At 50.4% G+C, this 13,493-nt stretch overlaps 1 long non-coding RNA gene across 15 annotated transcripts in view; it reads right to left on the reverse strand.

Moving 5' to 3' along the window:
- The window catches only part of LOC109395295 (uncharacterized), a 47,465-nt gene that overhangs the window by 19,562 nt on the left and 14,410 nt on the right, over positions 1-13,493 (reverse strand). For 2 of the 15 annotated variants that reach the window (XR_002126630.1, XR_002126634.1), the window contains one exon: positions 3,114-3,237. The exons of 1 other annotated variant lie outside the window; for it this stretch is intronic. This is a non-coding gene — a long non-coding RNA (uncharacterized LOC109395295). 12 more of the 15 variants (XR_002126628.1, XR_002126622.1, XR_002126625.1 and 9 more) reach the window with 11 other exon arrangements.

Consider the following 13,493-nt stretch of genomic DNA (forward strand, 5'->3'; position numbering starts at 1 on the left):
CAGGACCAGAAAAACCAACGCCACCATGTCGGAGACCAGCAGAAATGCCAACAAAATGGCAGCCTTGTGATAAAAGGAGTCCAACAATATTATCAACCCACCCAGGAAAAAGGGAACCCAGTGACAAGGGGAGTGAACTCCCAACCACTCCTAACTGGGCCCCCCCCACACACACACACCCTTCCTTACTCTCACAATTGTCACATCTTTCCCTTCAGAAACTTCTTCTCAAAGCCAAGAAGCATAAGAAGGAAAGAAGGGCATCATCCCATCCCCCGAGAGGTCCTGGGGGCCATAGGTGACACAGGGCATTGAGGAGGAGGTTCTGCGTTCTATACCCCAAGATGGGAGCTAGCAGTCCATTTCTGTCTTCAAACCGAGCTCCTGCCACTAACTGGACAAGAGCTAGTCCTCCAAGGGAATGAAAACTTTCATTGCTTCCCCAACAGACCCTCCCCAGGCCTGAGGGCCTGGGTCACCAGGAGCTAGGGTTGCGAGGACGGGCCAAGACGGCACAGCCGTGCCCTCCGTTATGTAATAAGAAGGGTGGTGCTGTCCTAGGCCGGAGACCCAGGGCGCATTGCGCTCCCAGATGCGCAGTCACGGGCGGGGGCCACCGGGCATGCGCAGGACTTGGACACCCCCTCCTCACAAACGAGAGCCCCACAACAAGGACCGGAGAGAAGGCCGGGCCCCGTATTTTCCCAAGTCCCCCACCTCCCACCAGAGGCAACCAGCCTGCTGTCCTAGTTTTGTTCTCGCTCGCCTCACTCCCCAGAATGACAATCCTTTCTAACCCGGGACTTCCAAACCTCTCGTGGCCCAGTGGCTCTCCCCCAAATCCCACCAAGTGCGCAGCTGCTGAGCAATGCCCTGGGGTCAGCCCCCATCCTCACCTTTCCAAGCACCAGGGAGCAGCAGCTTCCAGAAGGCAGGTCCTTCTCATACTGGGCTCAGCTCTGGACAGCCCCGGACGTCAATGCAAATCTCTTGTCCCCTGGGAGTAGCCCAGAGTCAGCAGGAAGCCCAGGGTGGTGGCAACAGCAGCAGCAGCAGCCCTGCCCTACCTTGCCCCTGTGTTTCCAGGGGAGCCAAGAATTATTTTGCCGCAACAAAGAGGTGTGGCTGATTGGAAATTTTCCTTTTTCTGAAACCAAGCTAAAGGACAAATATTTTCTTCCAGTTTGGTCAACCCTCTGCGCACCCATCTCCCTAACCCTTCCCCCTCCAGAAAAAGTTTGGGGCACTCTGAGCTCCTCTTCCTTAGAGTGCCTGAAATAAAAAAGGTACAGGAAGAGGCTTCGACTGGTCAATCAAAAGCAGGCACAAACACAGGAGCACACGCACACCCCTAAACAGATTTTAGAAAGCTGCTGGGCTTCTCCCCCCCTCCCCTTTAAGCAAGTGAAATGCAAATTCAGATTTGATACCTTGCCCTAAGCCAATCAAAAAAAGGTTTTCACCTGCCATTGGCCCACCCACCAATCAGAGGAAGTGTCTGGAGTGAGAGCCCTCCCCTGGCCAATGGAAGGCCAGCTCAGTCACTTAGTTAATGATGCAGCAGTACAAGGAAGGCCATCACATGTGAACTGGAAGGGTGCCAACATGGAGACACAGAGAGCGCAAGGTAAACAACTTTCCAACGCCAAAAGAATGACATTTAATCTCTAAATGCTAGCTTCCCTTCTCAGCTCATCCTTAAGCCCTCTTAGCTTGCCCTACAGACCCCGGGAACCTCACTACCTGTCCCCCTAGAGCTTCTAACAAGATGCAACAGTGACTGCGTCACCATTCCCCACTTTTCCCAACTACGCAGTGACAAACCTTCCAGCTTTACCCCACTTCTTTGAGCCCATGCCCCATCCTGCCCACCTGCTCCCCACCAGCCCCAGGTTCCCAGGGCTGAACATTTCAATAAGGTAGCCTCTGGGAAACTGTGCCTGGCCTTCCTCTCAGCATGTCTCCTTCTTACTCCCTACCTTCCACCTGAGAACTATATGGACAGACAGATGCTGACACTTAACCTGGAAAACCAGTCTGTCTGTCTGTCCAATAAAAGCAAATAAGGGTAAAGACGGGGAGGTCAGGTGGGACGCCAGGGACAGCTTTCTCCTCTCTCCTCTCCCCCAGTCAGGCTTGAGCAGCTGACACTAAGGGAAAAGAAATTAAAGTGGAAAAAAAAGCCCTCCCTCAGAGAAAAAAATAGCAAAAAGCGAGAAAGAAGGTGAGAAAGACAGAGCGCCCACATACGCAGAGACATCGCCCTTGATCCCAGCAAATACATACGTGGGGGAAGAAGGGGGTTACGCCATCAAGTCCTGAAGCCCATCGGACCACCCATCGTCGCCTGCGCAGACCCAAATCTTGGTCCGGCTGTAAGGTGCCGCAGTCCCGAATGTTCCAGAAATTGGTCCCGTTAAACCTTCCGCCATCGCCCCACAACCTCTTGCTGCCACCACTGACTCCACCACCACCCCACCTCCTCCCCACGGGAACCGCCCGTGCCACCTTGCGTGTCATCTCCTTAGCCTAGGCTACCCAGAGGCCTCCAGCCCCCGACAGATTTCTGTACGCTTGGCAAGTGAGCTGGCAAAACCTGGTGCCCGGTGTTGCTATGACTTGTTTCTTGATTTCTCTCTCTCTGCTGCAGCACAGCTCTTGCTAGCAGACCTATCGACAGAGCGCTCTCTCTCTCTCCCTCTCCCTGTCTCTCTCGCTCCTCTCTCTCTCTCTCTGAGCTCTGTGACGCAGATCTAAATTCTCCAGTCTGCTCCTTGTGTTGCAAGAGCAGAACTGCAGCTTTTCCCCTGGAGAGCCTGAGGGCAGTGCCAAGGCTGGTCAAACACGACAAAAAAAAAGTTGGGCCTACACTCGGCTCCCTGGCCACACTTTTCAGCCCAATTTTTACCCCACACCTCATTGCTCTGGGGCATAAAAGGCCTGGTCTCTGCAGGCTCAGGCCTTCCCTGAGGGCTTCCCAGCCACAAGACTGGCTTAACTCTTTGAGTGACAGCGCCCATAAGGCAGACAGGGCTGTCCCACACTAAAGGTTGCATCAGCTTTTCTTGAGGCCTGTGAGCTTCTCCCAGCCATAGGAAAAAAATGGTCCTCACCCTGAGACCACCATCCTGTTAACTCTTTCTGCCACAGACAAGTCCAGGTTTACAGCCATAGCTGACTTTTGTTGTTTTCTGCTTTTTTGGCCACCAACCAGGACCTTTTTCTCCCTGGAATCTCCTAAAGACAAAAAGTGTAATTAAAACATTGCCTGTTTATCCCATGAGTGAAATCCTTCTATAGGGGCAGGAACCCGGGTGAACCAAATTGAACTGCGGCCTGAAGAATCCCTAGGAAAGCCAGTCTGGATCTCTGTTCTTCCCGGGCTCAGGATTTTAGGGCCTAGGTGGATACGTCCAATCACTTCTCAAAAGGCACTCAGGCCACTCAGTCCCAGAGATTCAGGTTGCTGAGTCATTTGTTCCCAAGAAGATCCTCTGACAACATGAAAAGCAGTAAAAGGGAGCGGCAACCAAGCCTGGGCCTGGAGTGGCCAACGACTGAGGTCTCCCTCCGGGATGGGCAGCCGAGTGAGACAAGCATCCACCAGCCCACCCGCACTGCCGCTGCGATGGTAACGTACGGGCATTCACATACCCGGAAACTCTCACAGTGGGTGGGGGTAGGGGTAGCCCCCAAATGCTCTGGAGACTGCCTGAGGCTGTTTTTGGATACTGACAGGTCTCTCCAAGAGCAAAGCACGAGCTCCCAATATTCTCCTGTCCCTGGACCCAGAAATGTTTCCAGAATAGCTCCCATGCTAATTCACTGGACCCTGTATACTCAGACCCAGGGGATCTTGGGTCCCACACCACTACATCCAAAGAATGCAGACCCGAAAAGGTTTCTGACAACCAGTTGCACTATATGAGCCTAGACCGGAGTGGAAGTGACATATTCAGGTCCTGGGGCAGCTGATTCATAAAGTATATCATATCAAGAACCTTGCAACTTCCAGGAAGATGGCTTGAGAACGGCAGGCCAGGCGGCCACCTTATCCCAAACTCTGCTTCTCTCGCAGCCTTCTCTGGGCCAAGGTTTCACCCAGCAGAAAGAAGACCACCTGGAAGACAATCATGGTACTCCACTGTGTTAAGAGAAGCCCAGAGCTCTGTGCCAGCTCCCAGCAGGGGGGAAAGCGCTTCAAATTCACACCTTCTGGGCTCCAGGGTAGAGCATGCCAATAACGAAGTCACCTACTGGTCTGATGACCAAAGGAATGTGGCCTTGATGGCACTAAAGCAAGTCCCCCGGAATGGTCCTCTGCCTACTTAAATACCATTTGCTGTAGTTTCCTTTTCCATGGAAGAAAAACATGCCTAAGTTCATGTCAGGACATTCCTGATTTATCCAAGAGCCCAGGATCAAATAAACAAAGGGCTTTGAGCTCTGCCAGGGAGCCTCCTGGCTTCAGGACAGAGAACTAGAGGGAAATAGGGCTCAGCAGAGTTGGCCCATCACCCGATGAACTTGGTGAATGACGTGGCTGCTTACTGCCATGGCGATGGAGATGTCACGGGTGGGTGGAAGTGAGCGAGAAGAGGCAAATAAGTCATGAGAGACTGCGCAAGAGCAGGTTCGGGTCAGAGGGCCACACACAGCCACAGAATTTACAGAGAGAGGCCGACTGTGGTCGCTGAGCTTGAGTCCATGCAAAGAAAGATCCCCATCTCAGGGGCTCGGCAGAGACCAACTCTGACTGGCAAAGCATTACGACGGCACTATATTTGGAAAGGTTTTGTTTCATTTCACTTTTCACCTAAGTCTTTCATTTTTCTTGCCACAACCCCGTCACTCTTCTTACAATTTTACTAAGACGGAAACAGTCATTTTAGGAGCCTCTGCCCAATTCTAGGTCTTCCTTCTACTGATTCTGCGTGGCACCAAGAACAGAGAAACTCGAATGGGATGACCAGGAAGCAGAAATGAATTCAGTTCCAAAAACACGAGAGGATGTTTACTTAGCAAGCACGATCGAGCCTATAAGGAAGCAGTTTTACAGGGTGCTGCGTGTGGTGTTTGATTTCGGGGGTAAAGATAACTTCTGAGTGAGGAGAAGGTGCTGGCTTCTTCCAGCCACACTCTGAGGCCTGCGGAGGCCGGGCCGGGGCCAGCTTGCAAAGATAGGGCTTCCACTCAGACCCAGCTGGTCGCTGGCTCTCTTCGGCTTGTCTGCACCTACAGGCCTCGGAAACTAGACCCACTCTCCAAATATTGTGAGCTCTCCATGGCCCCTGACGGATCTGGGTCAAAATTTTGCAATGCCCAAGATGAAGAATTCTTTTTTCTTTAAAGGGAATGAGGTGAACTTTTACCCAGCCTTGTCCAGCGTTTGGAATGCAAGCGCTGCGTAACTGCCACCAACTCCAGTCCAGTGGGTATCGGCCAGGAAAGTAGGCTGAGTGCAGGCCTCTGTGTCCTGTTATTTCCTCAGCAGGGCCTGCTCTACAGGGATGGGATCTTTAATCAGGAAAGGAACCATTGCTCTCAAGGCAGGGGAGCCGTGCAGGGGACTGATCCCAAACTCCACTCAAGTATCTAGGGCTAGAGTGGGTGTTCTAGATACATTAAGCAGCAATCCAGTCTCAGGAGGAACTGACAGGCCCAGGTCCACAGTGACATTGTGTTTCTGCTCACCGCCTGGGAGGGGGCAGACAACAGGTACCTCAGTGACCCCAGGAGGAAATCACTTATTAAGTGCCTACCTACTAGGTGCTAAGCCAACATACAGCCTTGGAGAAGTCTACAACACAGCTCATCACCTCAAAACACACACATTCTAGTGAGGACCCTAGAAGCATTCCCCAATTTGCATTTTTGATATTTTAAAACTCTGCTCTTTAAAAGCAGGGATTCATTTTCCCATTGAAATGTATTGAAAATATTGAGTGGGTTCCCAAGGTAGCCCACAAAAGCCTATTTTACCCACTTCTGGAAAGGCAGCCCCCCTGCCAGCCTTGCCTGCTGGGGGCCAGCTGGGAATGCAGACCCCAGGAGTCCAGATCATCCAGCTTTTCAGGAGAATGAAGAAATCCAGATTTATTACATCGAACTCTTGATTTTTAAACACTGTCCAAAAATGTAAAAGGTCAAACCATAACCTGCAGAGCCTCCAGTTTTCTCTGTGGTAATGGGTCCAAAATATGATCCATCTGCAAGGAAAAAATGGGAGCAGGCACTGCCAGAGTGAGGATTTAAATTATAAAATAAAGAAACAAAGACGCTAACTGAAGAGAAAAGCTTTACCTCACGGAGGCTGCTACGGGAGGAAAGCTCTGCATGCAGGAAAATGAGGGAACTCGCGGCTTCAGGTCAATGGTTGTCCAACAGCTCTGCGTGGAGGGCTGCGGGGGGAGGGGTGCCTCAGGACCATTCCTAAATACCCATGACCATTAAAGTGCTAGTATTCATGCCCAGCCTGATCCACCAGGGGGATGAAAGAGCTGTTGCTCTGGACCCCCTCAGAGGGTCTGTCTGTTCAGGGCTTTGTTGATAAACTCAGACGGGATTACCATAACTCAGCTGCCCTCCATAAACGACGCTGTGACCGAGGGGCAGTGGGATCTAGCCTCTACTTGACTCAGCAGCTCCCGTGGCACCTTTGCAGGCCTCAGACGGCTGGAACCTACCAGAGATGAAATTGCTCTCTTGGTCAGTATCTACTTACTAGCCTGCCGTTTCTTCACTCTGCCTCTGGAGCCCACAGAGCAAGCCTACTCCCCCAAAGGCGTTCAGATATTTTAGGATAACTTTTACAACCACAAGTTTTTAGGCGAAACGAGGAGGTACAAAAAAGGGAAATGAAAAAGGAGGCGGGGGTCAGGGGAAAGCCGGGGAGAAATAGTCTTAAAATAGCTGATCAAAAGTTAACAAGCCAAAAGGAAAAGAGGAAGAGAGCTACGTATGATGTACTCATGAGAAAACCAGCAGTTGTGGCAGAATCAACAGCTGAGGGAAGTAGGAAATGCCAAGGAAGGGCCCAGGGTCCACACACAGAGGAGACGAGCAAGAACCAGGGGAGCAGACAGTTCCCGAGGCCAGCCACCAGGCTGTGCCAATGATCCGGAGCCAACTGCTTAAAACCTGGATCAGGAGAAGCAAGCTGTGTGCAGCCCACCATGTATAAGTATAGGACATTCCTCTGACCATTTGGGGGGGAAGGGGTTCTTTTTCTTATGGATTTTATGGATTCTTTATATATGCAAATCCCTTTGCCAGCTATAGGGACTGCATGTGTGCTCTCCACTCTGCTAGCCTTTTCTTTTACTGATGTCTTTTGATGATCAGAAGTTCCTCATTTTAATGTCAACCAACTTATCAATCTTTCCCCTTGTAGTCAGTGCTTTTGGTGTCTTCTTTAAAAAAAATGTATGGCTTCCCCAAGGCTATGAGGTCATTCTGTGTTAACTTGCAGATGAAGTTTTATTTTGTCTTAACTTGCACATTTAGATTGAGGATCTCTCTAAATTTATTTTTGTGTGTGACGTGAGGTAGTGGTCAAGATTCATTTCTTTCCTTATGGATATCCAACTGCCCCGACACTGTTCAGTAAAATGACTGTCCACTCCCTACTTCTCAGCAATGGCCCTTCTGTCACAAATCAGAAGTCCAGCTATGTATGGGTCTGTTTCTGGGCAACTTGTTCCATTCCTTTGGTCAGAAATAAGATAGACAAATAGGTCTATTATTGAGTTAGAGAGCACTACTCTTAAATCAGTGAGTTACCATGAGGATTTATCTACAAGTAAAATTTAGGAAAATACAAATGGAAGAGCCAATTTTACAAAGTGAGTTCAATGTGGACAGCCAGTGTGAGAAGAGGGCCCCAGCCTGGGTCTCTCAGGAAGAATAGAATGAGCAGGAATAAACAAAGAAAAAGCAACGCAAGCGAAAGAAAGGGGTAGCAAGAAGAAAGGGACAGAGATAAAAATGAGTCTTGTTTTTGTAGACAGTAACACACAGTGATCAAGAGAACAGGCTCATACTGTGTAACAGATAACCTGCATCCAAGTCCTGATGTATCCACTGTTTAGCTGTGTGACCTTGGGCAAGTTAACTCTGTCTTTCTCAGACTCGGTTTACTAATTGGTAAAATGGGGAAACTCTTCCTCATTGAGCTGTGCAGATTAAATGGGTTAATCGATGTACATCACTTAGCACTATAAGTATTCAAAAAATGCTGGGTGCTATCCCCATCAGTCAGTGATACCATGGAGACCAGGCACACTACTAGAGCAGCGGTTCTCAACCTTCCTGATGCCGCGACCCCTTAATATAGTTCCTCATGTTGTGGTGACCCCCAACCATAACATTATTTTCATTGCTACTCTATAACTGTAATTTTGCTACTGTTGTGAATCATAATGTAAATATCTTTTTGTTTTCCGATGGTCTTAGGCGACCCCTGTGAAAGGATCGTTCGACCCCCAAAGGGGTCGCGACCCACAGGTTGAGAACCGCTGTACTAGAGCAATGTTGGTGTTCGACAAACATTTAGTGAGCACATACTACAACACAAAGAAAATACATACGATGGTGAAAAATTCAGACTCTAAAATGAGAAAGGTTTGACTCTAAATTCTAGTATAGCCTCTTTACTAGCTATACAGACTTGAATAACTTTTTGACCTAATTTCTAGTTTCAGCATCATCCACACTTCCTAGGGGTTTTCTTGATAAAGGTGTTATGAGAGAAGCATTTAGCGCATTGGTCCACACAAAGCAAATGCTCAACTGATGCCAGCTATCACTAAGATGATGATGACGATAATGATGATGGACAATGATGATTTCATGTGTGGGACCACACCAGGCACTGGAAGAAAAGGCCTAATCATGCCTCGAAAACCTTACGGTACCTGGCACTCTTGGTCTTCCATCCAAGGGCTAACCAGGTACAACCACACCTAGCTTTATATTGACAAAACTAAGCTGACAAGATCAGGTGTGATCAGGTGGAAAGCCGCACACAAAGGAAGGGCTTGGGAAGAAAAGGTTAGAGATGCCAAGTAAAAGCCAAATTGTTACGACAGTTAAATACTTGGTAAGGAAGAACAAACAAAAACAGAATCTACAAATATATATAATCAGAAAAAGTATGAAAATGTGACGGGGCAGGGTGAGGGCGGTGTCAGAAATAGTGCTCACTGATTAGAAGTCTGACGGCATTCATGGGGAGAAGGTGCCTGACGAACAGTGCCATCCATGGCTTTAATCAACAAGAATGACCATGATATGGTCAGCCTTAAAGACTGTATCTCTTCGGTCTCCTGGAACAACTACCCCAGAGCCACTGAATTTTCCCCATCAAGTTCCCAACCCAAGGGACCATGACACTTCCACCCAGGTTGCTGAACTGAAGTGAAACAAGGCCAAGCGGTGACAACAAACACTCCAAGGACATAATACAAATGCCAAGTGAAAATCTGAGAGACAAGAGCTGAGGATGGAGACACCCTGGGCTGGAGGGTAGGTCCTAGCAGAGGTGACATCAGAATGCAGACACTGAATGCCGCCACCGTTAGGGCGCTGGAGCCAGGCAGCCGACAGGAAGTGGCCTGGCAGATGCAGACCCTGAGCACACAGGGCTCCCATGACCGCAGGGTGAAGGAAGACGAGTGATGGCCAAGTCAAGTCCTGAATTCACAGCACAAATGGAAGTGAACCCCAGCATCCGCAAAGACTCACGTGGACCATGCCCAAGGGCAGTAGAGTGACAAGGCATGTTTGTTTGGGGGGAAGGTCAGGCCTGGGATGGCAGGTATTGTGACCAATAGGCCCTGTTGGTAAGGACATGCTTTCTCCTGGGCAGGCTGAGTCAGTCAGCCACTCGGGCCAAAAGTCCAGGCTCCAAAGTGTCCTGCCCAAGCTGGCTCTCATCACCTCCCAGGAAAGTGACAGAGGCCAACATGTCTATCTTGTCCTAGGCCACTGGTCCTTCAATCTAAGCTCCTGCCCCAGCAGGTTCAGAGCTCAGCCTCAAGAAAAGCCCAGGCTGGCAATGGGACTGGCACCCGCTTTTCTGATGAAGGAGTGGGGCTGAGTCACGCCACAGCCAAAGCCCCTGGACAAGGGGCTTCCAGTGCTGCCCACACGGCAGGAGGACAACGTCTTCTTGGGACTCAGGGAGTAACCCAATGCGACTCTTGGCAGGCTGCTCTTGAAATCCTGGCCTTGTCAACGGATAGAAATAATTTTCAGAGCGATGGAGTGTGCCTGGGCCACGTGAGTCGGACTGAAGAGAGCGCTACACCATCCCTGCATGGTAGAACCTGTGGTCTGGCTGGGGAAGGTGGGAATCAGGGGTCCTGACATTCACCTTGTAGGCACAGGCTGGGGCGCTCAGATGTTACTGCTGCTTTTGGAGTTCTTGGTCTTAATCAAGGAGGAAGCTCTGGGCAGGAGGAGATGTCTGTAGGGAACAGAGAACCTGCGCAACTGATGACTCTTGGGCTGTACTGACCTCTGCCTGACCACATGAACTTATACCATGTGATTCAAAAATGGAGTTTCTTTCTGCCCCGAAACAAACTATTGCTTCGCTAAGCTGAGTCAGATCTAGACAGCAGGAGTCTCAAACACAAGTAGAACAGGGGGGTTCCCCAAACAACACTGACTTGAGCTTTAATTTCCATACTGCCTTCTCCCCCATGCAGGGCATGCCTCTGCCCATACCCGTAGCCAAAGAGGGAAGAGGAAAGACACCAGGGCCACCAGCCCAGCGGGGCACAAGCCTAGGCTTCTGACAAAGGGCCAGCCTCGTTGGGCCTGGAGCAGGGACAAGGCCTCCAGGGCTGAGGCTTTCCATCTGGCGGGTGGGACAGGGGCTGGGGCCAGTCTAAAACATTATATTTTTAATGTCATATTTTGGGGCAATATTTGCAATGCATTTTATACAGTTTTCATAATACAAAACTTTAACAAAAGTTAGGGTCCACGAAAGCACTAATGCTGTGAATCCATCCTCCGCCTAGAGCTGGAGAGTAGGGAGGGGGTGATAGGCAGTCCTGTGGTTGTTTGATCTACAGAGGGAAGGTGTCGGAACAACACTCTTGGAGGGTCAGCTCTCTGAAGCCCTCTGGGACCAGCAGGCAGCCGTTATTCTCAATTGAGGATCCAGCACAGGCCTCTGGGGTCAAAGTTCTTTCCCCAAAAGCAGAGCAGCACTACGCTGTTTTCCCGAAAATAAGACCTAGCCAGAAAATAAGCCCTCACGTGATTTTAGGTGCCAAAATATGGCACCTTGGCATGCTGAATATTTTAAGCTGAAGGCGTTTGTGGAAAAGGCACCCTTCTCCCGGAAACAGGTCATAAAACCCTCATGTGAGGGGTGCGTGCCCTCCATGTCCTGGAGGAATCATGCTAGGGCTTCTTCTCCAGCTAGGTCTTATTTTCAGGGAAACAAAGTAATAGCTCTGCCTTAAAAAACAGAAGATTATGAAGGGCCGGCTGAGTGGCTCAGTTGGTTAAGAGCTCGCTCAAGAGTTTGAGCTCTGAGCAACAGCGGTTCGAGTCAGCCCGAGCTGAGCAGCCGTGGAGCTGCCAACAGGTGGCGGGATGGCTCAGCTAAAAAACAAACAAACAAACAAAAAAACAAACAAAAAAACCCCAGAAGATTATGGATGGCCGAGTGGCTCAGTTGGTTAATAGTTGGCTTAGGAGCACCAGCTCTGAGCAGCAGGGCCACTGGTTCGGTTCCCACGTGGGCCAGTGACGCTGAATCCTCCACAGCTAAGATGGTGAACAACAGCTCAACCTGGAGCTGGGCTGCTGTGAACAGCCAGCAGCCGCTGTGAGCTGCCGTGAGCGGCCCATCCAATGGCCGGCGAGCGACTGCCTCACCTGGGAAGAGCGCAATGATAATACCAACATGGGCCAGTGAAGCAACGTCCTCCACAACTAGACTGAAGAACAAAAGGACAGCAACTTGTCTGTTCCCTTTCCCCAATTCCCCAATTAAAACAACTTGTCTGTTCCCTTTCCCCAATTCCCCAATTAAAAAAATATATATCCTTCAAGGAAATAGATTAGTTGAGCATTTAAGAAACAAAACAAAAAACAAAACAAAAAAAAACAAGATTATACTCAGAAGTTTCCACCGACACCATGTAACCTGGGGTGAGAGGAGCACCCTACCACTCTTCAACACCCTCCCTCTGAAAACTTCAAAGTCTTCAGGGGTCAGGATGAGCACTGAGAAAACAGGAGAGTGCTACAAGAATGGGCCATTTATTTATTATTTTTTTTAAAAATGTGTTTGGGACGACTGGTGTCAGGCACAGTGCTAGGCCTTCTCCTCAGAACTCTGCCTGTAGCCAGCAGGGCTTTCCCAGTCACCGGAGGCCGGTGAACCGGGAATCCACTAGGACGACAGGTGGCTCCTCAACCCCAGCCTGGGCCCCTTAAACAACGCAGCTTGAGTCCTGCCACCCCCCCAGGCTGCAGCACCTAGACATCACTCTGTGCCCTTCTGGAGAGGGAGAGCTGGGGGCGGGGGCACCTGTCTGCTGAGTGCACTGCTGGCACAGCCAAGAAGCTTCTGGGAAGGCTGACATGAAAAAAAGCACCACTGGTGCTTCCGAGAGCCCTGAGGCACTAGAGGGTTGGAGGACACAGGACAGGAGGAGCTGAGATGCTGAGATAAGCCTGGGAGTCCCCAGCCACTTCCCCAGAGAGGCCATTTCCTAACAGCCAAGGAAACACCCCTGCTGGCAGAGCCCCGCCCACTGACCTTGGGGCTGGCAAAAGCACCCAGAGTGAAATCACCTAACAGCAGTAACCCCCATTCCTGCCCCAAACCCAACACAGCTGCCCAGCCTGGTCCAAACGGAATGGGGTGACCTAGAGAGGGAGCCTTTAGAGTGCTGACATTGTAGAGGTCAGCTGGCTTCACCTTTCACCAATACAAGATCGGCCCTGGGTTCGAGGCCAAGGTGTGGGAGCTTCGGTGGGTTACTACATCTCTCAGCCTAAATGTTCTCATCTATAAAGCAGGGCGAATGAGCTCTTCAGACCCCTTCCCAGTGTTGCCGTAATGATTAATGAATCCATACAAGCAAAGCACTGGGTAACACTGCCTGGTACACAAGTGAATGGCGCCAGTACTGCGATTTGCATTCTCACCACCCCTGTGCGGCAGCCACTCAGCTCGCCTGTAAGCGATGTGGCCCCACGGACGGAGCTCACAGGGTCGCCCATCTTGCGTCCCTCAGGTCCTTCTTGGCTCACATGGTGGGAAAATAACCCAGTTCCATGCATCAACACTGGCTTGCCTCTCACTGTTACCCAGTGGCCCCAGGGCTGCCCTCTGGAGTGCCACAGAGGAAGCCTGACACCCACGTCACGTGACAGTCCTTTAAATACACAAAGCTGTGTCCAGCAAACCACGGCCTGCTGCCAAAATTCTCCCCTCCCTGGGGTAAATGTTTCCATGTTTT

Source organism: Hipposideros armiger, unplaced genomic scaffold, assembly GCF_001890085.2.
Source record: "Hipposideros armiger isolate ML-2016 unplaced genomic scaffold, ASM189008v1 scaffold_464, whole genome shotgun sequence".
NCBI lineage: Eukaryota > Metazoa > Chordata > Mammalia > Chiroptera > Hipposideridae > Hipposideros > Hipposideros armiger.